Consider the following 24,167-nt stretch of genomic DNA (forward strand, 5'->3'; position numbering starts at 1 on the left):
ATTATTAGCAAAAGCAGGTTACTTCATTTTTTGGGGTCTGTTCCAGAGGCAGAGTGAAGGAAGGGACAGAAAAGCTTTTTTTAACATAAATTCCTCTTCCTTAGTTTCCTTACTCTTTTGCTTTAACTGGGAAACACCATGACTGGTGCTCTTCAGTAGAGATGAGGCTGCTGCAGGATATAGGTCATTACACAACTTGACTAATGCTTTGGGATAAAGAGAAAATGACATGTATAACACATTGAAATATATCTTCTTTAATCAAAGTAACAGATTGTAACAAATTGCCCATTATTCTGTGATTGCTTAACATGATACTTTATCCTTTCTACAAAGTCTATTTTATGTTAGTGACTACCTAAATCTTTTTTATACTTTTTGGCAAATACTTACTTTCAGGAAATCCTTTTTCTTAAAAAACTAAAGAGTATCCTGGCCATGTGATGTCAACTTATTGTTTAACTTCTATTGGAATCAACAGACTTTCTGATGGTTGATATTTTTATTACTCTTCTATAGTAAAATTAACATGGATCAACTTTAAAGCTGCCAAGGCTCTGATGCTCTTATACAAAGCTGTCAGACTTTCCAGTAGTGTTCACTACTTTACAGAAGCAGAATGCATTAAAAAAACACACCATGTGTGTTGTTAGCACTTCCAAACTATTTTTTCTACTTTATTATTACTTGCACTATGTAGTAATGCTCAGGAATTCCAGTCATGAATCCAACTGTGCTACACATGTATAGATACAGGACAAAGAGGCAGTAGGTGCTCCATAGTTTGCAACTGAAGGAATAGGACTTGTTTGATTGCATTTCCTCTCCAGTGAAATCAGTATCTACAACATTTCAGGGTTGGATTTAGGGTTGTTTTTGTGGATTGTTTTTGTTTGGTTTTTTGGGAGTGGGTTTTTTTTGTTTGTTTTCTTTTTCACAACAGAAAAAAAAGAATAGGCATTAAAACAACAATATAGCTATTTAGACCTACCATAAACCAATAGGTATTTGCAAACTTCTCTTTCAATCTCTTATAGTTAGAAAAGAAAAGAAGATTTTGTTTTGAGTTTGTGGTAGTCAGATACTCCACCGATACATGTCAAAACATCGCTTCACCTCATGCCATTGTGCTGAGAAACTCATGCTGCAGGCTCAAAAGACAGAGAGGGAACAAAATCAAAATCTGTTTGAACCACCAAGGTGGTTTAGAAACTTAAACATGACAAAACTAGTTGCATCTGCATTGTTTTCATTCTATACTAAGAAATGAACGGAAGTAATTTTTATTCTCTACAGTCCACTGATTAAAGCAATTTTCCGTTGATTAATACAGAACGGCATTACATATAGATTTAACAGCTTCAGCTCATGCCAACCTCATCTCCAAAACCAATGCTCATTTTTATGAGGGTGTATAACATAATTTGAAGACTTATATCACTTTCAGAGGAGAGTGGATGGGAGTGGTGGGGGGAAACAAAGGCAAGTTGTGCACAACAGGAAGAGAGCTCATAAAAAGGCAAACAGATTGGCCTGTGACTGAGAATTAGGTGTTAACCATGTTCTGCCTAGGGCATCGTTTATCATGAGAGCTTCAGCAGCTGGGATGTGCTTATCCTGTACTAGCTGAAAAATGTTTAAATATTAATGGAGGACACAAATATCTTGCTTTCTGGACTTCTTTTTCAGTCTTTTTTTGATATATATATAACAGAGCTTTCATTTTCATTGGTTTTCTTTAAAGAATATTAGGTATTCTCTACATAATTAAACAAAACATAATAATTAAGGAAAAATTCCTAAGTGACATGTAGTCTTATTAAACTAAGAATACAAAATTATGACTGGTCATCATGATTTAGTGAAAGCTATGTAAACTTGCCAGCCCTATGCATAAATGTGTGTGTACATAAAAAAAACTTTAAAAATGAAAAACATGAACGTAACTAGACTTTTCTAACTACATACAGTACTGATGCAGTAAACCTACTAATATATTTTTTGCAGAAATATATGAAATTAGAAGTGAAGGTCTTTAATTTTGCATCATTGAATTGGATAGCAGTTTTCCCTTCAACTTAAACCAGTTGTTTGGAAAGAATGAGGGTCCTCCAACAACTTATTTCTTTCACAGTTGTCAGGTTGAGGTTCTTGTTTCGGTGGGTGTTTTCATAAATTTTTTTGTTTTAGTCTAATTTTTTTAAATGCACAAACAATAAAGTCAAAGAATAGAATACAGAATTCAATTTAAACTTCAGTGACATTAGGTTCTGATGATCTCTTACTTAAAAAACAATCATAGCTGTTACATTTAATCCACGAGAGGTTCATATCTAAAGTGTTGCTCAATTGCAAAACTCAACTAATTAACTGCACTCCTCTGAATGCATACAGTCCACTCGCATTAGTATTCAGGGGCTTCAAGAAGTGATTTTTATATATACATTAAAACCCCATAAAAATATAAAATATACACATGTATATTATGATTATGATGATCAGTGACTGCAAAGAAAATGGGTTTAAATGGTTATCCGAGTTCCTCAAATTAGACTGAGCATTGCTTCCTAGGAGTAAGCTACTTTGACCACATGAACACCAAATTACAAAGTCGAAACTGTGAACTAACGACTGCCAAGACTGATTGCTTTCAACGTGTTTTGAATTCCCACATCCAGTTGTAAAGACCTGATCTGGAGACACTGAAAAGCACCTTTCTGAGCTTGTCTATGATTTAGGGATCATAGGAGACACTTCTCATGGAGGGTTTCAATTATTCAGATCTAGGACTGGTTGACATTACTGATTTCAAATCCAAGCCGAGGTGCTGATCATTCTCAATTTCAAATGATTTTCACAAGACACATCATGCTCAACACCTTGGAAAATCAATTCTATGAGTATTATCATTGCAACTCATGGACAAGGGCTACTTTTATGACTCAGGCAGGTAGCAGCCAGCCTGGAGTTAGACGCTTTAAACTCTATCTGTTAGTAACCGAATTGTTGGTTCTTTTCAGCTTGCACTTACCATTTCAAGATACCACCAGTACCCAATGCTTTTAGGGAACAAAATTTTATTAATACAGTTGAAATATCACTGTGTTGACGTTATTTACTTGGTTGACAAAATGAGAAACATGATTCCAGAATAACAGGGTCTTTCTGATGTGGGGGAAAAAAAAAAGAAAATATATATATATATACACACAGACACATTTGAAATCTCAAACTGGACTTTATTTTGTCCTATATCTACTGCTCAAATAGTTATAATTCAGAAAGCTATGAAGTGAGACATCTTTTCTATGGCAACAACACTAAAGAAAAATATTGAGTTTCCATCATCTAATTTAATTCTATTGATGCGATCTTACGGTAGTGATGGTGCTTAAAATGTGCTCAAAATACCTTAGCATCTCCCTCCCACTGAAGGAACTTAGTTTGTATTATTTTTAGCTCATAGTTGAAAGACTGTTATGATACCACTATAGTGTATACTTCAAGCATACAATTGTCAGTACTAATAGTCTATCCAAAAGGTTAGGCTCTAATAATATTGAAAAGGAAAACAGAATGAAAAAGGAATACCGCTAAGGGATACGGTACCTTATGGTTGTTGGATATGCTATAAAAATACCTGTTTATTGTATGTAGCATGAGCAGCTGCTTTCTTTTACAGAGTATGCATAATCATCTCTTAGTGATACGCGGCACCAAGAGCTGAAAGTACGTGTTCACGTTTCCTTCTTGTTCATAAACTCTGAGGTCAGATTCTTTTCCCCTTGAAAGTCTCTCAAGTTTTGAAAATGAAATAATCTGTATGTATCAAGGGTCAAGTGGGTGGGTTCCAGGCACCTACTTTCAGTAAGTGGCTGAAAAAGTCCCAGCTAAAGTCTGTAGGGCACTTAGGACTTCCAAAGTGGAGATTTTAAAAGATGAAATCTGCAACTGAGAGAAGAAATGAAAAGAAAATTCTGGAAGTAATTCAAGGGGTAATAGACCTAAATTTATATCCATGGCTGATGGTGTGTTCTTACTTGTAACAGTTCTATATTCTGAAGAAGAAAATACAGGTGTATTTTTTCTAGAGATGATGTAGCCTATGTTAATGGTGATGAAAATTAGTGTCCAGGGATCACTTAATTTATTTGGTAAAGGTGCAACATTATTAGAAAAATTCTGAAGATTACAAATGACAAAGAAAGTGAATTTAAATCTGATTGCGGGACCACTTTCCCCTTTACAACACAGTTTTGTAGCAGGACCTGAGGGGAATGAGTGAAGTATATTGAAAAAGCACTGAGCGACTTTGTTTAAGGAGGATTCTATCTCATCTCAGAGATGAAAACTTATTTCATTGTTTTTAAATAAAAGGTGTAAAAGGAGTAGATGTCCAATACAAGCGATACTTACTAAAACCAGCTGCATTTGTTAAGCAGGCACACGTACTTCTTGTTGATATTTTAATATTGAAGAAAATGTCCAAAGTTAGTTTCTTGGCTAGCAGCCTGCTCAGTTAACAAATTGCTAATCTCTATAATTTATATGAAATATTTCAGCCTCTGAGGACGCTTAAGGTTTCAGGTTCTCAACTTAGAAGCAGGCACGGAAATCAAAGCTCTTTATAGTCAGGATGCAAGTATTTCAAAAAGTAGGAAGAGTTAATAAATAGCAAGCCTAGAAGGAAGCTAGCAGAAAGCCCTGCTCATTCTGTATGAGGCAAGGTAGAACAATAAGCATGAATGGATGAAAAACTGAGACCAGGAGATCATAGAATCATTACTTCCCTTCCTAGGGTTTTCTGTCGCAAACATTGATACAATTAGGCTGGGAGGTGACACTACAGAGAGCTTTTGGGTTTTGATGTTATCACATTTTATGGGTGTGAAATCTGATAATTTCACAGGTATGCAAAATGATTCCTCTAGACACTGTATCATTTTAAGACAGGTAACATGTACGCTAGGGTAATTCTTCAGTCTTTTGACTGTATTTATTATTTACTAATATTTACTTAGAAGCCTATTGTGAAATCTCTTCTTGCTCATAACAGTCTGATATTGAACGTACAGGAGGAATATCATTCATAGAAAAGTACTGCACATTTCTCTTTATCCTTATTGCACAGAAACTCTTGAAGAATTTCCAAAAGAGGATGAGTGAAGTTAAGAGCATTCTTTATCTCTAGCTTTGGTAGTTATCAGCTCCATTCTTTAATTGAAACTGAAGTGAGCAGCTGCTAGCTTCCCTTCTATCTAGCACTAACGTGATAGATTTGAAACAATAAACAGCTAATGTTATTTGATTTCTTACAAGCAGCACCCTCAAAAAAACACCTGGCTGTGATACGCAGACACACAAGTGGTGAGCCGTTTATGTGATCAAGTTGGCTGTTTAGAACTGCCCGCCTGTATGAAAGTTGTACGAGTATTTATTCTTACTTTCAGAGGAAGGAAAGATAGACTCGTTTGCGTGAAACAAAGTGTGTGTGTTTGTGCCTGTCTGAAAGAGAAGAAGAGGGAGGGAGAAGTGAGGGTATAGAGTTTGATACCTGTTGGCAACATGAGCAGGTTTGTGTAACGCCGTTATGTGCCAGGTTGGATTGATTCCACTCTATTTAGTCTGGTACTAAATGCAAACTGTTGGAATTGAGACAGATTCAAGACATGACTGAACAGCAACGAACCTCAAAGGAATTTCTGCCTATGTTAAGTAGTGTCACCTTCATGGTGGTAGGCAGTGTCTAAATCAGGATTTGAATTAATCTCTTCTATAATATCCACATAGAAACTGCCACAGGCTTTCTGTGCTGAAGCTTTGCACTGCCTCCCAGGCTCCACAGCCAAGCACCATGCACAGGTCTGATACAGTCTAGCAGGGATGCTGTCTGACAGCTCAGGGCTCCCGATTGGGATGCTGCTACCCAGCAGATATTGTAGCCAAGCAGAATGTAAGGATGTGTTACTCTTCTGCCTTCCTCAAACAGAAGATGAAGCATTTAGTGGAACAGTCAGCTTTAGGGGTCGACAGACTCCTGCATTTCTTCTCTGGGAGCCTTGGCAGCGATGCAACTAACGAGTGACTGGAGCTAAGGGGTTTTCTCCCTTGCTGAAGTTTCAGCTGAGTGCATTATCTGTTTAGTCAACCAGAGAAAGGGAAGGGAAACAACTTGTGGGATATGGATGACTCCTGGCCAGTTAACGGCTAAAGATTCATTCCCATCTAGCTTTTAAAAGGAAAAGCAGTATTTCTGGGATGGTTTCCTCTATGAAAGTAGGAGAGGAAGCTATCACACCATTCCTATTTATTTATTTACCTAGGGGGTGCAAAGCTTTAGGGAGAGTGAAAGTGGTGATAAATGAGGGGCATTTTCTCCCCTCATGGTTCTTCTAGCCTCCTCCTCCTTCATTTACATATCTGGCTGGTGGGTGATTTTTATTCTCAGCACGAAAACTGCAATCTATTTCAATGCATGAATGCAGCCCTGCATCTATTCAACACAAGTGAAATAGCCCTGAGACTTATTGTACTAAATAAGAACACAAGAAGAAATGGGTTCTCCAGCCTTGGAAGCAATCCTCTGTGGTCCAAAGTCCCCCTGATCCTCTAAGGAGAGGTGGAAGGGGAGAACGAAAAAAAACCCAAGCACAACACCCCAAAAAACAAAACAGGAGAAACAGCCACACCACCACCACTCCTCCTCCTAAGGGAATAAATAAATGAGAAAACCCAACTAGCATCCCATGGCATCTCCATTATCAGGAATTTCAAACGTCTGACTTAATATGCCACTACAGTTCAGCCTAATGCCATACGTGGAAGGCACTCGCACAGTGCACCTTGAGAGAACACAGACACTAAGTCAAAAAGAAATCTACAGAGAGACAGCCCTCTGCCAGAGAGACATAAATAATATCCATAAAACGAATACTCACTCTCTCAAGGACCAAGGGAACCGCTTGCTGACAGCCACTTCACGCACGGATTGGAAGGGCGAGGTAAAAACACATTAGCCAGTCCCTGTGAACACACAGGATTCTCCAGGTTTTCTTTTCATGCTCTCCGAGGCTGCTGATGCTGGAGGAGATGCTGCTCACGGAGCTTCTCCGGTTTCTGTGCCTGCACCCTAAAGTGCAGTTGTTAATTTCTCCCCTTGCACACGCCAGCGGCAGCAGCACGTCTCCAGGAGAGCGGGGATATTCCAAATAGATCCACTAATTCCGGGGTCTGAGCGCTCCGGCGTGCCTGCCTGCCAAATGTAACTGTGAAGCGATGTGGAAAAGTGAGCGGGGAGCCTCCCCTGACAGCTCTTATTGGGCTGATCTCGGAGGCAGGTCTAGCGCTCGCAAATTCATGCAAGCAGTTTTGGGTGGCGGTTCTTCCCCCCTCCCTCTCCTCCCTCTCCTCCTCGCCCCGTCACCCCGCCTTCCCCCCGTCGAGCACACAACTTTTCCGCAGGCCGCGGCGCCGCTCCGCGCCGGGGCGTCCTCTCAGGACGGGCGGCAGGGCGCGCGGAGGGGGTGGGCTCTCTGCACGGCGGCCACCAGGGAGGCGCCGCCGGGGCCGGGACGTGCCCGGAGCAGTTTGGGGGGGGGGGAAGGGGGGGAGGAAGGAGGAGCCCCCTCCGCCCTCTGAGGCGATGCCCGGCACGAAGGGAAGGCCGAGGCCGCAGGGAGACGGGCACCGCGGGTCAGGATCAGGGGACACGGCGCCAGGAGGAGGCAGGACCCCCGGGAGGGCTGCGGAGGGGCAGGAGGCGGCTGCTCGTGTCCGCGGCAGGCGCTGTGGGAGCGGCAGGCGGACGCACCGCGGACACCCTTTAAAAACCCTTTTCCAAACCGACCCCACAGAACCGCAGGCATCTAAATTTTCTCCCGTACTGTTTTAAAGCCACGGGTGGCAGTGAAATTGTAAGCAGGAGCCTGAACCAGCCTAAACGCAGAGCAGAGCCAAGACCTCCACGCAGCAAGAGATGGCTGAAGGGCAACCACGGTACAGTAAGTTGTTGACCGTCGCCCCGTTTCCAGATCCTTTTTGTGACGGACATCCTGCACAACCCCAGCTTGGGAAGTGCTGGGAAGGGGATAAGGGACCCGGAGCATTGAGTATCTTCCACTGCCTTTGACTTTAAAGCGCCGAGGTCTGCTCATCGCTTGCGCAGGCATGGCACAGGCAAGGCTGACAGCAGTGCCCGCAGCCGGCACCATGCTAGAGGTCAAACCACCCCTTGGCCCACCTTCCTTAGCAGCTGGGTTCGTGAGTTCTCTTCCTTTTTGTGCTGCACGTATTATCTGTTAGCATATTAAATGTATTATATTTAATGATTACATACATCTAGCTCTAAATGTTACTGCCACCTATATTTTTTCGGCAAGTTTAATGTTTACCAAGAGAGAAGGGGTTAGTATTGTGCCAGGAGTACAAGGTATAGACATGGTCAGGTACAGACTGACTCTTAAAATGGAGGGCTGATTCAACACTGAACTAGTATTGCTGGGGAAGGTTAAGTGCACTCAGACCCATCCTGTTCTCCAACTTCTCTTGACCAGTATTACATTGTGTTTCAGATGAGCAGTCAGTGTGGTTCTGTATTATTAAATCCAGTTTGTTTCTTAACTTTATTTTTAAATGACTGGCCATCTGAAACTCATAATCTGAAAATCTTCTAACCTTAAGCAAAAAATACGATGACTAGATTGCTGAAGGTCAATCTGGGAGTACAGAAAGTGGACCCTAATATTCTACATAGTAACAATACCATGTAATTTAGTTTTGTGATTATGCTATTTTTCATGCAGCTATTACGTGTACGTGCATGCACATAAGACAGTGAATGAGACACCTGCATTTTGAGCTCTTCCATGCTTCTCTTCAACTAAATGCAATTTCGTGCACAAATCTTCATTCTGAAAAGTCTCAAACTCATCAGAATGTAGCAAAATACACCCAGAATTCAACATATGGCAATGAAGAAATAACTATTTCTTTTGCTTCCCTCAGCCCAAACATTTACTTTCCAAGCCGTGAGCATGGGATGATTCCTTGGAGAAGGATGGATATAAAATATACAATACTTACCTGAAGCAGGCAGAGAGCCTTGAGGGAAATACAAAACACTTTGCAGTGCAATAGATAACATCAGAAATGTGGCTTCCCCTTACCTGGGGTTCCAGTCAGGCAAAGGGTATTTTTCTCCCCCATCCTTCCACCAGCTGAACAACACACTGAGAATACAGATACTGTCACAAGGAAACATGAGGATGTTCAGCCTGACTTTACTCCTAGTAATTAATTTTTTAAGGTCCAGTAAGAGTAGTTCAAGTCTTGTTTTCATTTCTATTAAAAGTATCTGATAGAAACAACCAAGAATAAAATTTCTCACTAATAAGAATGGGTTAGATCCCTTGTGTTTATGCTTAAAATGGGCAGTGCAGTTGTGTGCAGGAAGAAAGCTAACAGTAGAAGTTGTACTTTCTAGTACAGCTTAGAAGTTTAGGTTTTGTTTTGATTACAACCTTTGCCTTTCGCCATTTGTTCTGTCTGACCTTTCTTGCAGTTGGAAATTACTGGGGGAAATGCTAGGCTCTTTCATCCTTAAGTTGTAGGAGAGAGTGGCAAGTGTCTTGTTAAAATGGATTATGTCATCCATGGATTCCTCTGCTGGAAAACCTTTCAGATGATGGTATAAGTCTTGACAGGAAGAAGTGTATGGATATTTAATTTTCAAATAATCTTGGAATAACAAAGGAACATTTACAATGTTCTGCATCCTGTCCAAATTAAATGATTTAGTGTTATCATTGTGAGATATATATATATATACACACACACACAATATCACATAGCCCTGATGAGTATATGCTGGCTAAAAATTGTTTCCTCCTAAATACGTATTATGAGGAAGATACTTCCTCTATTCTCCTAAATGGCAATTTCTTTTTTTAAGCAAAAAGCAGCCCTGACTCCAATTGAAATGGGATCCAGATTTTTAGTAACATAACTGTAAAGAAGAAAAAAAATCATCTGCAAAATGTGAGTGACTGAATGCATCCTGGATCAAACTAGAATTAAATTTTTAATATTAAATCTTTGTACCAGGGGGGAAAAAAAAAAAAAAGGAAGCTTCACAAAATGCATTGATTTGTGGTGAGTGGGTGTTGATTTTTGTCTGTGTGTTTTTTGGGGGTTTTGCTTGGGGTTTGTTTTGGGTTTTTTTCTTCATCTTTTTGTTGTAGGGTTTTTTAGTTTCTGGCTTGGTTCTGTTTGGGTTGGTTGGGGTTTTGTGGGGTTTTGTTTGGTGTTTTTTTGGGGTGTTGACTGATTGTGACTGATAAGGGTGGAAAAATTAACTTCTGCTTGGAAGAGAACCTGAGGTATTTTCTTTCATATTACTTTGCATTTATGAGTAAGAAGAATTAAAACCCCAGTGTGACTTCTCATTCATATATACAGGAAATACCTGTCTATCATCTACAAATGTGGCATAATAGAATTCAAGCATCTTTTTACCCTTTTATATTTTTGTGAAAACAGTTGTTGATTATCATGTAATTTCTTTTTTCCTCAGCATTGCAAAGCAGTGCAATAACCTGTTTTCTGAAGACTGAGAATTTAGACCTTACTGCTCAAAAATATTCAATACAAGGGACTTGAAATGAGCTCTTTCAGGGAACTCAATCACAACACTGCTTCACATGGACTGCTGCTAATGTAAATGTTCATCATCATCTCATTTAAATAACAATGCACAAGTCAGGAATTTGAAAGGGGTGGGGAGAAGAGTGAAAGGATGCAAGTCTGGAAAGGGAACCAGTGTGTTAATTCCTCATATTCAGGTTTTCTTCCATCAGATCTCCTAATGATGAGATGTTTCTCTCAAAGTATCAGTATCAGTTTTTAATACACAATACAAAGCCTGATCCAGAATCATCTGAGGTTAATGAATCCAATGTGAATTACTTGATCAAGATAAATGACTTTACTGCAAGCTACTTCTGCTTACCGAGATTACTAATAGCATGCCACTTCAAAGTACTAATAATATAAAATAACTTATCTGAAAGTTTCTAAAGTTTGTAGAACAGTAGTGTAATCTACTGTAATCCTACTAAAGTTTAAAAAAAATTCAATGTTGATTTCTTGGGCAATATCCAAGTGTTCTCCCTAGTTTGTACTTTTTTCTGAAGGTGTGCGAGGAATTATTCCAGAATTCAATTTGCTTTGAAAGGCTAGCATTCACATTCCATAAGGAAAGAAACAAGAAGACTTAAGGTAAGCCCTGAACATTTGTAAATAAAAATGTGCTTCTACCAGTTCGCTATGCCAGTGGAGAGACATAATTATCTTTAGAACATAAGCTCATATCGCCATCTTGCAACCTTTAAAACCTGCTTATATACAGTTATCACGAGTTGGTTATCATGAAAAATAATGATCCCCTATGTTTGGGAAGTCACTGAAGACATTTGTAACTTGAAAAAGTTCCATTATATAGTGCTTACAACTGATACTATAGATTAAAACAGAGGAAGTGATACAAATGTGCCATGAGATAAAGGTGTCTGGTTTGGAGTAGGTTGGGGTTTTTTGTTTGGTTGTTTGGGGGGGTGTTTTTGGTTTTGGTTTTTTTGTTTTTTGGGTGGTTTTTTTTTTGGTGGTGGTTTCTTTTTGATTGGTTGGTTGCTGGTTTTTTTACTACAAATTCATGGTTTCTTTTTAAGGAAAGCTAGAAACACTGAAGGGAGGAGTTTGCAAAGGAATGCCGGATCACTTTATGGAGATCAAACTCAGTTAAAATTCAATCATCTCTAACACTGGAACAGAAAGCTTGAAAACCCCACTGACGAACACATAGACCATAAAGCAGCAGCATCTATAAGTGACAAAAAAGATTCTCAATCATCTAAAAATACTTGCTTTCCAGTCTGGCCTTCTGTGAGAGACATCTAATCAAAGTCTGCCCCCTTGTTACTTGATACATGAGAAGAAATAAATGCATTGATTTTGACTAAGTTACTTTTACTTTGAACACATTCTTATACCTATGCAAATTCCCTTTCCAGCCCATGCACTGTCAAACACTAACAAAAGTTTAACTGAACAGCAGCAGTGGGCTTTTGGCCCCTTAGCAAATCATTTCCCAGAAAGCATAACTAGTTTTGAACCCCCTTCGCTGTCCAGAGATTTTAAAATATAAAAAAACCCAAACTGCTAATTTGTGTATCATATGCACCAATGACATTACAGAATGCCTAAGAATAACGACACATTATCAAGTTTTATTATTCCTTTGGTACTGTTTGCAGCTTTGATTAGTTGCTGTTAGGTTGACTATTAGAAAAAAAAGCCCAAATATTTCTTTTGTACATCAAACACTAAGATACAGACAAAATAAAATTATACCAAGCAAGGCAATCAACCTTTATTTTGTACATTAATGTTCTGAATACAATTTGGAAAGTTAATCTTTTGCTTCCAGTTTTCAGTATGCCTTGTGAATATAGGTAACTAGATGAGTTTCAGTAGCTCTGCATATATTGTTTGCTCTACCTCAAGTGCCCTCTAGTGTGCAGTAATTAAGCAGGTTAAAATAATTTTTTTTTCTTTTTTGCTAACAGCCACACTTCTAAATCCCAAAGTAATGTGTAACATTGCTTTTCTGAGAGGAAAGAGAAGTTCAATGCTCACTGCATTAATTGTATGGATAAAAATAATCTCCTCAATGTAAAATCAAATCACTCCCTTTGTTGTCAAGTTTTTATTCTCAGAGGTATTGGTTGAATAAAGCCCAATAATTCTTCCACACATTCTGCAAATGTTGTTGAGATACAGTTTGCAGTGTTATCAGAATCAAAACAACAGTTTTCTCTGTCTGCAAGAGGAAATTAACATATTCATCAGCAAAACATGACCCTAGACCAAGATTTAACAACAAAACCCCTAATTACGCTTCTAGAGTTTTGTTGTAGATTGTTTTGGGGTTTTTTAATTATTTTTCAAAGTGCTGGACACCACTGATAATTCTAGCATTGAAAGTTATTTTTAGCTATTCTAGGCAAATAAAAACACCCTCTAAAAATACACACCAGTTTCTGAAAAATGGAAGTACTCTGATATAGGCATCTCTATGCCATCTTTGTCAGCAAGTGATTGAATAAGGCCATAATGAAAGTACTTTTTATCACCATTTTAGAAAATAAGTAATGCCACATTAACAGAAGTAAAAAAATAACTGAGGTACACATGTAACAAGTTCTGTGTGTTCTCATCTGTCCTTAACAGCAGGATTAATCTGTCCTTCCGTTACACTGATGTGCTTGGTCAGAATTCTGACATTACTTGGCTGGACAAGTTGTGTCATGTCTGTCAGTGATAGGAAGTTCTGTACAATGCTGCTTTTTGGCTGCAGGAGGCAATGCGTGCAGCCAAGCAGTCATAGCTGTTTAACTGCCACATCAGCAGGGCAGAAGAAGGCTGCCTGACAACAGATAAAGAAGAAAGCAAGGACAGGAAGAGAGAGAATATTGGAGGATAATAGTCTGGAGAGGTAAAATTATCAAGTGCAGCTCCGAGAACAAAAAATGAGAAATATCAGTAAATGCTTCCTTGTATTTAAAAAGCAGACTTAACACTTGAGTTACCCACTACACAGATGAGTTAATTTTTGGGGGAGCCATTGAAGACTTTTTCCCATTCCTCATTTCACTGTTGTCTGACTTCAGAGCCAAGTATTCACTTTTAAGCAGGATTTACCATAAAATTCCATGATGATAGCAAGCTTAAGCATACTCTAAATAAAAGAGATTTGTAGGGACTTCTACGAGAACTAAGAGGGATGGGTGGATCTCAGGAGAGATGAAATGCTTGCATATACTAGGGATATGCTACAGGGTGAGAGAATTGAATCTTTTATGAGTTGTAAAAATAGGATTTCCTCCAAGTGGCAAGAATCGTCATTGCTGTATCTGAGCTAGGGCTGTGGTTGTGGGATTGTGGTTTCCAAGCAAGGTGGTGAGAGAAGGCAACACCGTTGCTTCCCGTTTGCTATTTTAGACTATTCACTGCCTAGTGTGTTGGCTCTTTTGAACGTTACTTTTTGTAACCTAATTCCTCACACATTCCATAGAGAACATAGTTTTCTAACACAATTTTAGCATACATGTAAGGCTTACAGAATAGAAAACCAAACATCATGGTACACCAATACAGTTTTCTAACACTTAATGGCCTATTTTAATCTATCTTAATTGCTGAACCCAGGCAATGTGATGACAACTAGATTTACTCCAAAAACAATACCAGAAAAGACTCTCACATACTTTACAGTACAGGCCTAGTGTTCATGTTAGCATGGGCTAGAATGTTCTGGATGGTGATTTGGGAAGATAAACTGCATTCATCCCCACCAGATTTGAGTAAACTTATCCAGACAGTGTTCAGCTGTCATCATTACGGTACAGTGATATGGGTGAACTACTATTACAGCAGGAGCAAAATATACCTGGTATGGGCACTAGTATAACATAATAAAAGGAAAAAGCCATTCAGTGTCAAGGATGTTTCCTTGCTATAAAAGGGATAACTTAAAAATTGATGGCATTCTGTTACCTCTGTTCTGAACAAGAAATCTCGTAAGCTTATATGAGGTCTTCATGAAGGTGCCTTCCTTAACTATAGTAGAAACAGTGTATCTTAGGTCCATGTGAAGGTGACAATGATAGCAGGTAAACGAACTAAAGGGTGCTGAAGGGAGCCGTGGTTACTAATAGAAGCAAAACGAAAAGTAGCACGAAGCCTCAGGCTTCAGCATATACCACTTGAAGAAACCCTCAGAAAGATAGTTTTGCATACCCCATAACCCAGATCTAATAGCAACACAAGCTGAAATTTGGGCTGCTAGTCCAAATCATATTTGCTTTTCCACTTTGAATGCAGTGATAGATTAGGAGTTTATGCTTATTTCAAAGTACCTTTCTCCAGAGATTTCTGTTTTGCTTCTTTATTTAATTAGGAAGGTAAGTAAGTCAAGATATTGCCCATAAAGTGATATTTTCAGCAACTGCTGACATCGTAGTTTGGCAGACTGATCTTGAATAAAAATAATAAATAATAATAATTAAAAAAAGAGGTAATGCTGAGGTAAAATAAAACATCCATTTCCCTTAAAAAGTATTTCTGGTGCATATGTAACAAACATTGCTAATGAAGGAGAACATAAATCATTTAAATCCCCAGGACTTAATGCTGAAGTAGTTTTTCAATAAGTAGCTAAAAAAAGCAGAGTATGTAGAAGAATAATAATTTTACTGTAAAGAACTAGTTTTAATGCCAGTAATTTAGTGAATTAAGTAAATACCTCCTGAAATACATATTCTACATTCAAGAACTTTGATAGGTGGCATTTATTGTCAAATAGTAGTAAAATCAAGTGTGTAAGTATCTGAGAATGAGATACTGGAAATAATGACCCCCACAGGAAACAACATGAAAATGATGTGGCTAATAGTTCTGTTACTTGTTGATCCTCAGCTTCTTTGAAAGCCCTATGAAGTCAAGAGGCAATAGTAAAAGGCAGTGTTCTCCATGAGTTACTCATGTCAAATAGCCAATTGTGGCATAACTGAAGGGATAGTAGGGACTGATTCACTACTGTGCTAATTTTACTAATTCCATCTTAAACTGGAGTAATACTGTGGTAAAAGATGACCCATATTTTTATTTAAATTAAAATATATTCATCAAATATTTATAAGAATATATAACAAATAATTGTGGCAAACATTACGTAATAAAGATGAAAGGGAAATTAACCTTGTGAATTTTTAAACTGAAAAATAAAGACCATTACATTAATAAGACTTAATTAGATCATTAAATATTTAAAATTATGTCCTCTAATAAATGTTTTTATTTAACATATTTCTTTTTAATCTATTACTTTAGTAAAATGCCTTTAAGATATGAACAAAAACCCAGCAGAGCTTTTTTTTTTTTTTTTTTTTTTTTTGATAGTCGTATAGTCATGCAATTACAGAAGAAGTGAGAAGGGAGCCATATGTTACCTCTTCAACTCCAGGTCAGCTTTCAGGACAGAACAACCTGCATTTCCACAAGACTCAGCTCCTTGCCTGGACGGACTGGTGAGGGGCTGGATCTTTGCTAAACATTTTTCTTCACTTTCTCGGACTACCTACGCTCTGTTTGTGCTAATGAACTAAGTTAAGCTAGCACAAATAAAGCTTATCACCATGTTTCTAGCATTCTGTTTAACATCTAACCCTATCAAAAAGGCTATAGAGGACAGTGTGTTCAAAGATCGGCTTCTAGCCTGCACTGATGAATTCTCCCTTGCCATCACTGACAGAACAGAGATGCAAAATCAACAGCTGGAAACTATCACAAAATCCTTAGGAAAGTCATCACCTTGCAAACACGAGAACAGGTCAGTTTGTTTGCAAAGGATTGGATGGTATAAGCCTTCCAAGGAATACAACCCACACCATCATCCCTGTGTCAGTGTCACAAATTCTTTCCCTTACATTGATCTATCTAAGCTTATTCTCTCTAGACTTTTGCTATTATTCTACAAAGTGAAATCCAAGTGAGAGTTACAGCAACAAGATTGTGAATCAAACCAAATGCCACAACCCACAACAAGGTTATAGTTCTACCAGGAAAAAAAAAAAAAGATCTGTTTTTCCAGCACAGTTCCAAAGCTTTTAATGTCTCCCTGTAGTTATGGCACTTCAAAGTATCACTTACATCTCTCCAGTATACTCCAGTTGTTCTTTCTACCTTGGCTGTACATATAAACCACAAACCCAGGTAGTGTGCACGTCTCAGCTTTCTATTGAAAAACTATGCATTACATGCACTCACAGAAACACTGATTAAAGTCAAATGGTAAACACTAACAAATCAAATCTAACTCATCAGCATTTCAGATTTATCAGAGGCTACAATTTAATGATGCTTTAGTAGAAATTCTCTTCATCTACAAGCACGCAAGTGTGAGACCCTGTCTGTATAGTTCTTCTGCTTTTTCCCATTAAGCTATCCCTTCCGTTTACCACAGTAATACTTATTATGATTTAATCCCTGCAAGTTCTTGTTTATATTTGTAATATTCTTTTCACTTGTCTTTTATAGACTGTGTGTTTTGTTACTATGATTCTCTTCCCACTATCCCTCATCATTTCCCATTCATCTATCCGTCATCACCCATACTGTAATTACAGAAATGTTATTTGCTGGTAGACAGATGCGTAGGGTTCCTGGCAGGAGTATTACTATTATGTAGTGCAAATACTGTGCAAATACAGTGCAAATACTGTGCAGAATATTAAAAAATCATATGAATAAAATCTTAGTGAAAGAGTATTCTTCAGAGTTATCAAAAAGATTGAACTAAGTCTGGTTTGATTGTTCACATTGGACAACTCATTTAAAACCAGGTAACATTTGTTTACATCTGGCAGCTGAGTGCACTGGAGATACAGTCTTCTAATTAACACACATGATGCTGCAAATGTAAACGGGGATAAACACATGTTCCATTATGTATAGCTGCCAGTCCCATTGTTACAGTATTCTATTCAGTCACAAGCAAAACAATGCTACAAAGCAAACAGGCACTGAGCTTTCACTTCAGCACCTGCCTAATAAACAATCTCCTAGAAATAAGGTATGACATTATTTGGAATAGTTATATAAAAAAAAAAAAAGGGCAAGTTTCCCAGCAGTGTCATATCCTACCACTTCATTTAACTGAGGCTCTAGAGGCCAGCAGAAATAACATGAGCTTCCACTAGTGTTATGTTTTACTTTGCCTTAAAGTTTCCACAAATAAAGCATCTGTTTATAACTGACAATGTTCAGGAAAGTGAAAAGTGATACTTTTGCTTACAAATGAAAAGCTTAATCTGTAGAACAAATAAGGAATAAAATGTATACTACGGTCCACTTGGACTACTATTACAACACAAACTAAAGCAGTCTTCCTAGGGACATGTACAAACCAACATAGTTAAGTGAATGATGAAAATTCCCTGGCAACTGCTTATCAGCTGACTCACCGCTAAAATGTCACCTGGGTGTGCATTTCAGTGATATACAGTAGCAGGTATGGTCTGAAAGGCTCCACCACCATTATCTTGACAAAAGATGTGAAGATACTGCCAGGAGAGGCAGAAATGCTGCAACCATCAAACTAAAGATACTTTTCCACTGTAGTTTTGTCTTCCCTTTTCAGCCCAGTGTAAGCAGATGATTCTCAGCAGCATCCCCCAAGTGCTACTTCCTCCCAAGTGCTAACCTTGTAAGTGGTGTACCATGTGTGCACATGTGCTTATACAGACTGTTTAGGCCATAGAGGTTTATGAATGCTCAGTACATTGTAAGATCTCTTCTGAAAAGAGTGTTGTCATTGAGAACAAGACAGGATTTATTATCTGCTTTATAGTTCAGCCCAGACATGTTTGGACAGGTGTATGGTCGTCACACAAAGCTCTCTCTAAAGTGCCTTCAGACAGACTTTTAGTCTCCACAGCACAGTTCACTGCACACCCTTACCCTGAGCTGTCTCATATATAATTGAAATGTTTAATGCAAAGCAAAGCTAATGTTAACAATACATATTTTTGAAGACTGACAGGATAATGCTCTATTTCCTAAAGGAATAACTGGAGTGATCCATAAGCAAATATAAACTCAAGTAACACCATCTGAACAGATGTCAATTGTGCTCATCCTTGAGAAATCTTAGGAGTGCCTGCATCCCTTCTTCCTTCTCAACTAGGCAAAATGTGATTTACCATGTGGATTTATTTCAGCTAAGGTATTAAAAGCTGCAGTGCACTCTATTCTGTATTGTATTAATGATACTTTTAGAACTGTGTTGTCTTTGATACGTATTGTGCACCACTGACTGATGGCTCTTTCTAGCCTAGAAAGGTACTGTTTTAGCAAGTTCGTGTGGGCTGAGAGCAAAGGCCACAAGAATATTTTGAAGTTGAGGATTTTAAATGAATATAAAGTATCATATCATTAAAGTCGAGATAGTAATACCCTCTAAAGTCACTCTAAACTTTCTTTGTTCATGAGGGAAATGATTAGCTATTATCCTGTCTTGGTTCTGGATATTCTTTATTGCTATCCATTTTCAGAGTTGGTGGATGGGAATCCACACAAGCAAAAGCAGGGACAGCAGAATCATTCTCTTTGTGCACATTCTCTTGCATACTTGCTGCAAGGCCCCCAAAATTATTTTATAAATGCTCAGAAGCAGCAATTCTGGTAATTGTGTGACTCACAGGCCCTTGTGGGAGACTTCAACCACTCTGAAGCCTGTTGGAGGGATGGTACAGCCTGGCACAAGCAATCCAGGAGGTTCCTCAGTTGTGTGGAAGACAACTTCCTCTTGCAAGAGATAGAGGAGCTGACAAGGAGAGGTGCTATGCTTGGCCTCATGCTCACCAAAAAGGAAGGGTCTGGTGGAGAATGTGATGCTCCAAGGCAGCCGTGGCTGCAGTAATCATGAGATGATCGAGTTCAAGATCCTCAGAACAGTGAGAAGGGCACGCAGCAAGCTCACTGCCCTGGACTTCAAGAGAACAGGCTTTGGCCTCTTCAGGAACCTCCTCAGTAAGGTTCTATGGGATAAAGCGCTAGAGGGCAGGGGGTCCCAAGACTGCTGGTTGATATTCAAGAGTCACCGGCTGCAAGCTCAGAAGCATTGTGTCTGGACAAGAAGGAAGTGGGGCAAGGAGGTCAGGAGGCCTCCATGGGTGGATAAGGAGCAGTTGAGAAAACTCAGAAGGAAAAAAGAAGCTTATAGAAGGTGGAAGCGAGAACATGTGGCCTGGGAAGAATATAGGGACATTGTCTGGGAAGCAAGGGATCAGGTCAGGAAAGCTAAGGCCCAGTTAGAATTGAGTCTTGCCAGGGATGACAAAGATACCAGGAAAGGCTTCTATAGGCATGTAGCAAACAAAAGACAGACTAGGGATAACGTGTCCCTCTCTGGAAGGAAACAGGAGAACTGGCTACCCTGGATTTGGAGAAGGCTGAGGTTCTCAGTGGCTTCTTTACCTCAGTCTTCACTGGCAAATGCTCTGACCACACCACCCAAGTCTTGGAAGGCAGATGCAGGGACTGTGAGAATGAAGACCTTAGGCCCACTGTAGGAGAGGATTCAGGTTCGAGATCATCTTAAGAACCTGAATGTGCACAGTTCCATGGGACCTGATGAAATCCATCCTTGGGTCCTGAAGGAGCTGGCGAATGAAGTTGCTAAGCCACTGTCCATCATATTCGAAAAATCATGGCAGTCAGGTAAAATTCCCGACAACTAGAAGAAGGGTAATATAACCCCCATTTTCAAGAAAGGGGAGGTGTAAGACCTGGGGAACTACAGACCAGGCAGTCTCACCTCTGTGCCTGGCAGGATCATGGAGCAGATTCTCCTGCTAAGCATGCTGAGGTACGTGAGAAACCACGAGGTGGTTGATGACAGCTAAAATGGCTTCACGAAGGGCAAATCCTGCCTGACCAGTTTGGTGACCTTTTATGATGGGGCTACAGAACCGATGGATAGGGGCAAGGCAGTTAATATTGTCTACCTGGACTTGTGCAAAGTGTTTGACACTGTCCTACACAACATCCTTGTCTCTAAACTGTAGAGACATAAATTTGATGGATGGCCGCACACAGTTGCTCAGCGTCCAGCTGGAGATGAGTAACGAGTGGTGTCCCTCGGGTCAGTGTTGGGAGCGATCTTTTTCAACATCTTTGTTGGTGACATGGACAGTGGGATTGAGTGCGCCCTCAGCAAGTTTGCTGATGACACCAAGCTGTGTGGTTCAGTTGATACGCTGGAGGGAAAGGATGCCATCCAGAGGGACCTTGACACGCTTGTGAGGTGGCCAATGTCAACATCATGAAGTTCAACCAAGCCAAGTACAAGGTCCTACACCTGGGTCAGGGCAACCCCAGGCACAGCTACAGGTTGGGTGGAGAAGTGATTCAGAGCAGCCCTGCGGAGAAGGACTTGGGGATGTTGGTTGATGGGAAGCTGAACAGTTCTTTACTGTGAGGGTAGTGAGGCACTGGCCTTACCACAACGAAGTGGTAAATGCTCCATCCCTGGCAGTGTTGAAGGCCGGGTTGGACAGAGCCTTGGGTGACATGGTCTAGTGTCCAACCCCCATGGCAGGGGCATTGAATCTAAAGGATCTTAAGGTCCTTTCTAACCTTAACCATTCTATGATTCTCTGATTCTATGAATCTTCATTATCAGAAAGCGTTATCTTTCACATACAACGCATGGAGATGGTACTAACATCAACACTGAAAAAAAGATTTAGGGATATTATTTGACAGAGGTAAAAAGATAAAAGACTAATTTGTGGCACATCTTTTTCTTAACCTGTGTTATAACCTGCTGTCTGTAGCAAACACACATTTAATAACTTGCAAACCAGTCCCACGTTTTCTTGCCTATTCGTTTTACCATACTACTAATACTTAAAATAATTTTGCATAAGAGAAGACTCATACTCTGCTCTAAGATTTTAATTATGCCATTTGAAGTGTAAGCTGTGACTAAGAGCACAAAAGGTTGGAGACAGAAGAAAAAAAATTGGCTGGAGTGGAATGGTTATTCGGAACAGAAAGTGATGAACAACTCAGCAGGTTAGCGATCAATGCAATTTATAGTAGAGAGCTGTTTACAATGCAGAACCGTTTTTACACTAGCATTGAGCATCACTCATCTCAGAGAGAAAAAGGACTGGACTGCTGGCTGAACTCCTCAGTCTCAGGAGTAGCCTCTTGAGGTCAGGTTTGAGGAACACCAGCAGAACAACATGGGAATCAAACAGGTCTGCTGCCCACACTGAACCTATGCTATGAATAGACAACTTCAGTCTCTAGGCTTGTCAATTCCTCATGAATTAAAAAATAGAAAGGAAGATTAAAAGGTTATGATGTTATCTTCTCCAAAAATAGGATTTCAGTGATCCCAGAGAAGTGCTGTGCTTGGATATTCCCACTTAGATTCTGCAGTCTGCTGACATCTCCCTATCACACCAGTACTGAGCTTCCTTCTGGTGCTGCTAAAGGTCACAGAGCATCAGGGAGGTGGAGGGATACTTCTGCTTAATTGACCATTAAGAAACCATGTTCAGGATTAATGTGAAGTAGAAAGAATTTAAAGAGTCTTCCTATGTTTCTCTTTGCTATTGTTGACAACACTAAATGAGGTAGTGCCTTCTGTTATTCAATATTATCTCAGGTCTATCAAAGACCAAAAGTTAGTTCCTAAAAAAGGCTGTTTTGAGCCAGTCATTCAGGTAGCCTGGTTTCTTATATTTCTGAGCTAACATGGAAGACAAAGGATCACAGATTGCAAGAGCAGAAAAGACTAGTGGAAAAAATCTAAGGAAGAAAGAAAAAACAATCAGTAAATCTCAAATATTACCTTTGACAATGAAGAGAATTTGATGAATGCCACTATCCACTTAAATTGGAAAGCTAGAGTTCAATGGCATCAATATAAATTGCAAAAAAATCCTTTGGTAAGAAGGAGAAGTAAGAGACTAATTCAGTTCGCAACGCAAAGTAGAGGATAGTAATGATACATCTGACCCTGTAAGGTGCAGAGTGCCACATGGTAGCCTACAAGCATAAAGTGCTCAGCACTTCTGAGGGTCAAGCCTCTGGCACTCTGGCATTTGATATTCAGTCTCTTTATAGATTAGGATTGATCTCCCCTGTCTCTGGATAAAAAAAATAAACAAACTGTAACCCTGAAATTGTCATCTAAACCTGGAGTTCAGCCAAAACAGCAGAGACAAAATCCCCTTGAGAAGCAGAACGGCAGCCCCAGAGGTCACTATTGATGCATCAAATAGAAACTGGATTCTGATACAGCAAGGACTTACATAATTTCATTTTTTTTCAAAATTTGAAAGTGTAAGCATTTACGCCCCCCTAAAATGCAGAATTGCATCCATCTCCATTTAAACACAGCTGCTCAGAGGGTATCTTAATATCCTTTGGAATTGAAAATGCACAAAGGCAGGTTTGAAAGCAGTGCAGTTACAGAAGGCAACATTCTTATTCCGTGGTGATAGGATAGTGTTTTGCTACCCTCTTTGTTGTTTTGGGAACAGAAGGAGTTGCCAGCAGCTTCAAAATTGTACAGAGGAAGCAAGCCATATTCAAGCTAGGAATAGCACCAGTCAACTTTCCAGAAGGAAGGATAACAAGAAGTCAGGTTTCTATGAGCCAATGCAAAACAAACGAATTTCAATTCTGTTTGGTTTTGGTTAGTATTCCCCTCCTTCCTTCCCCCCACCCCCCACTTTAGGTGAGGCAATATTCTGAGTTCAAATGAATAAAGAACTCAAGCATGCCATAGGTTGTTTCCTCAAAAGCCTAAAACTCTACTTCAGATTCACTGAAACTGAGGAAAGCAAAGAATGCTATTTCAAATGTTTATGCTTAAACGTAGCTCATGGCAACATGTTCATTGCATTCGATTTCCTTACTTTTAACGGGGTAACACCCAGCAGACACCAAGCAAATGTGCAATTGTACAGAAGGATGCACCCTCAATTCCTGGTGGTTAACGAAATCTAAAGTTCCAGACATTTAAATTTCAGACCTGAAGAATGTCAGTCTAAAAATAAGAAAACCAGGAAAGTAAATGGGAAACCATGCAATAGTGGACATTATATACGAAAACAGCTGCCAAAAAAAAAAAAAAAAAAAAAAAAAGGTAAATGAAGAGGCCCTCAAAGATTCAGCCAAGGGAGGAATACCATATAGATAGGAATGAACAGAGAGAAGCAAGTGTTTTGAAGGAAAGTGCAAGGAATTTGATTGCTCTATCAGTGGCTACATTGGGTATGTAGTACACCTACCAGGAATGCATTTTATTATCTAATATTCATCACTTTTGACGGTCACAGGTGTTCCTATTTCAAAAAGATTTTAGCAAATGCCCCTAACTGTGTGACATCTGGATACTGTCATCACACTAACAAGAGGTAGCTTTTGCCACTAGGCTCTGCTCTGGCAGATGTGTTTTTACTGCCACTATTCATTTCCTTCCCTGTTAAAATGCAAAACATTAGCTTTTACTTACAAATAGACATAACATC

General features: G+C 39.3%; 1 protein-coding gene and 1 long non-coding RNA gene across 11 annotated transcripts in view; one reads left to right on the plus strand and one right to left on the minus strand.

The window, feature by feature from the left end:
* CDH8 (cadherin 8) overlaps positions 1 to 7,354 on the minus strand; it is a 146,991-nt gene extending 139,637 nt beyond the window's left edge. The window contains exon 1 of the mRNA XM_030469676.1: positions 6,939 to 7,354. The gene's annotated coding sequence lies outside the window, so the exon portion shown is untranslated. The remainder of the gene's footprint in view (positions 1 to 6,938) is intronic.
* An 86-nt stretch (positions 7,355 to 7,440) lies between these two features.
* On the plus strand, positions 7,441 to 12,015 carry LOC115600559. 10 transcript variants are annotated; one of them, XR_004389859.1, is made up of 6 exons: positions 7,441 to 7,523; positions 7,894 to 8,000; positions 9,950 to 10,035; positions 10,571 to 10,713; positions 11,190 to 11,274; positions 11,724 to 12,015. It is a non-coding gene; the product is annotated as an uncharacterized LOC115600559 (long non-coding RNA). The 10 variants fall into 10 exon arrangements; XR_003989045.1 differs by adding an exon at positions 8,137 to 8,255 and having other exon boundaries at positions 7,449 to 8,000; XR_003989040.1 differs by having other exon boundaries at positions 8,137 to 10,035; positions 10,571 to 11,274.
* Positions 12,016 to 24,167: the final 12,152 nt, after the last annotated feature.

This window comes from Strigops habroptila, chromosome Z (genome assembly GCF_004027225.2).
Source record: "Strigops habroptila isolate Jane chromosome Z, bStrHab1.2.pri, whole genome shotgun sequence".
Classification (NCBI taxonomy): domain Eukaryota; kingdom Metazoa; phylum Chordata; class Aves; order Psittaciformes; family Psittacidae; genus Strigops; species Strigops habroptila.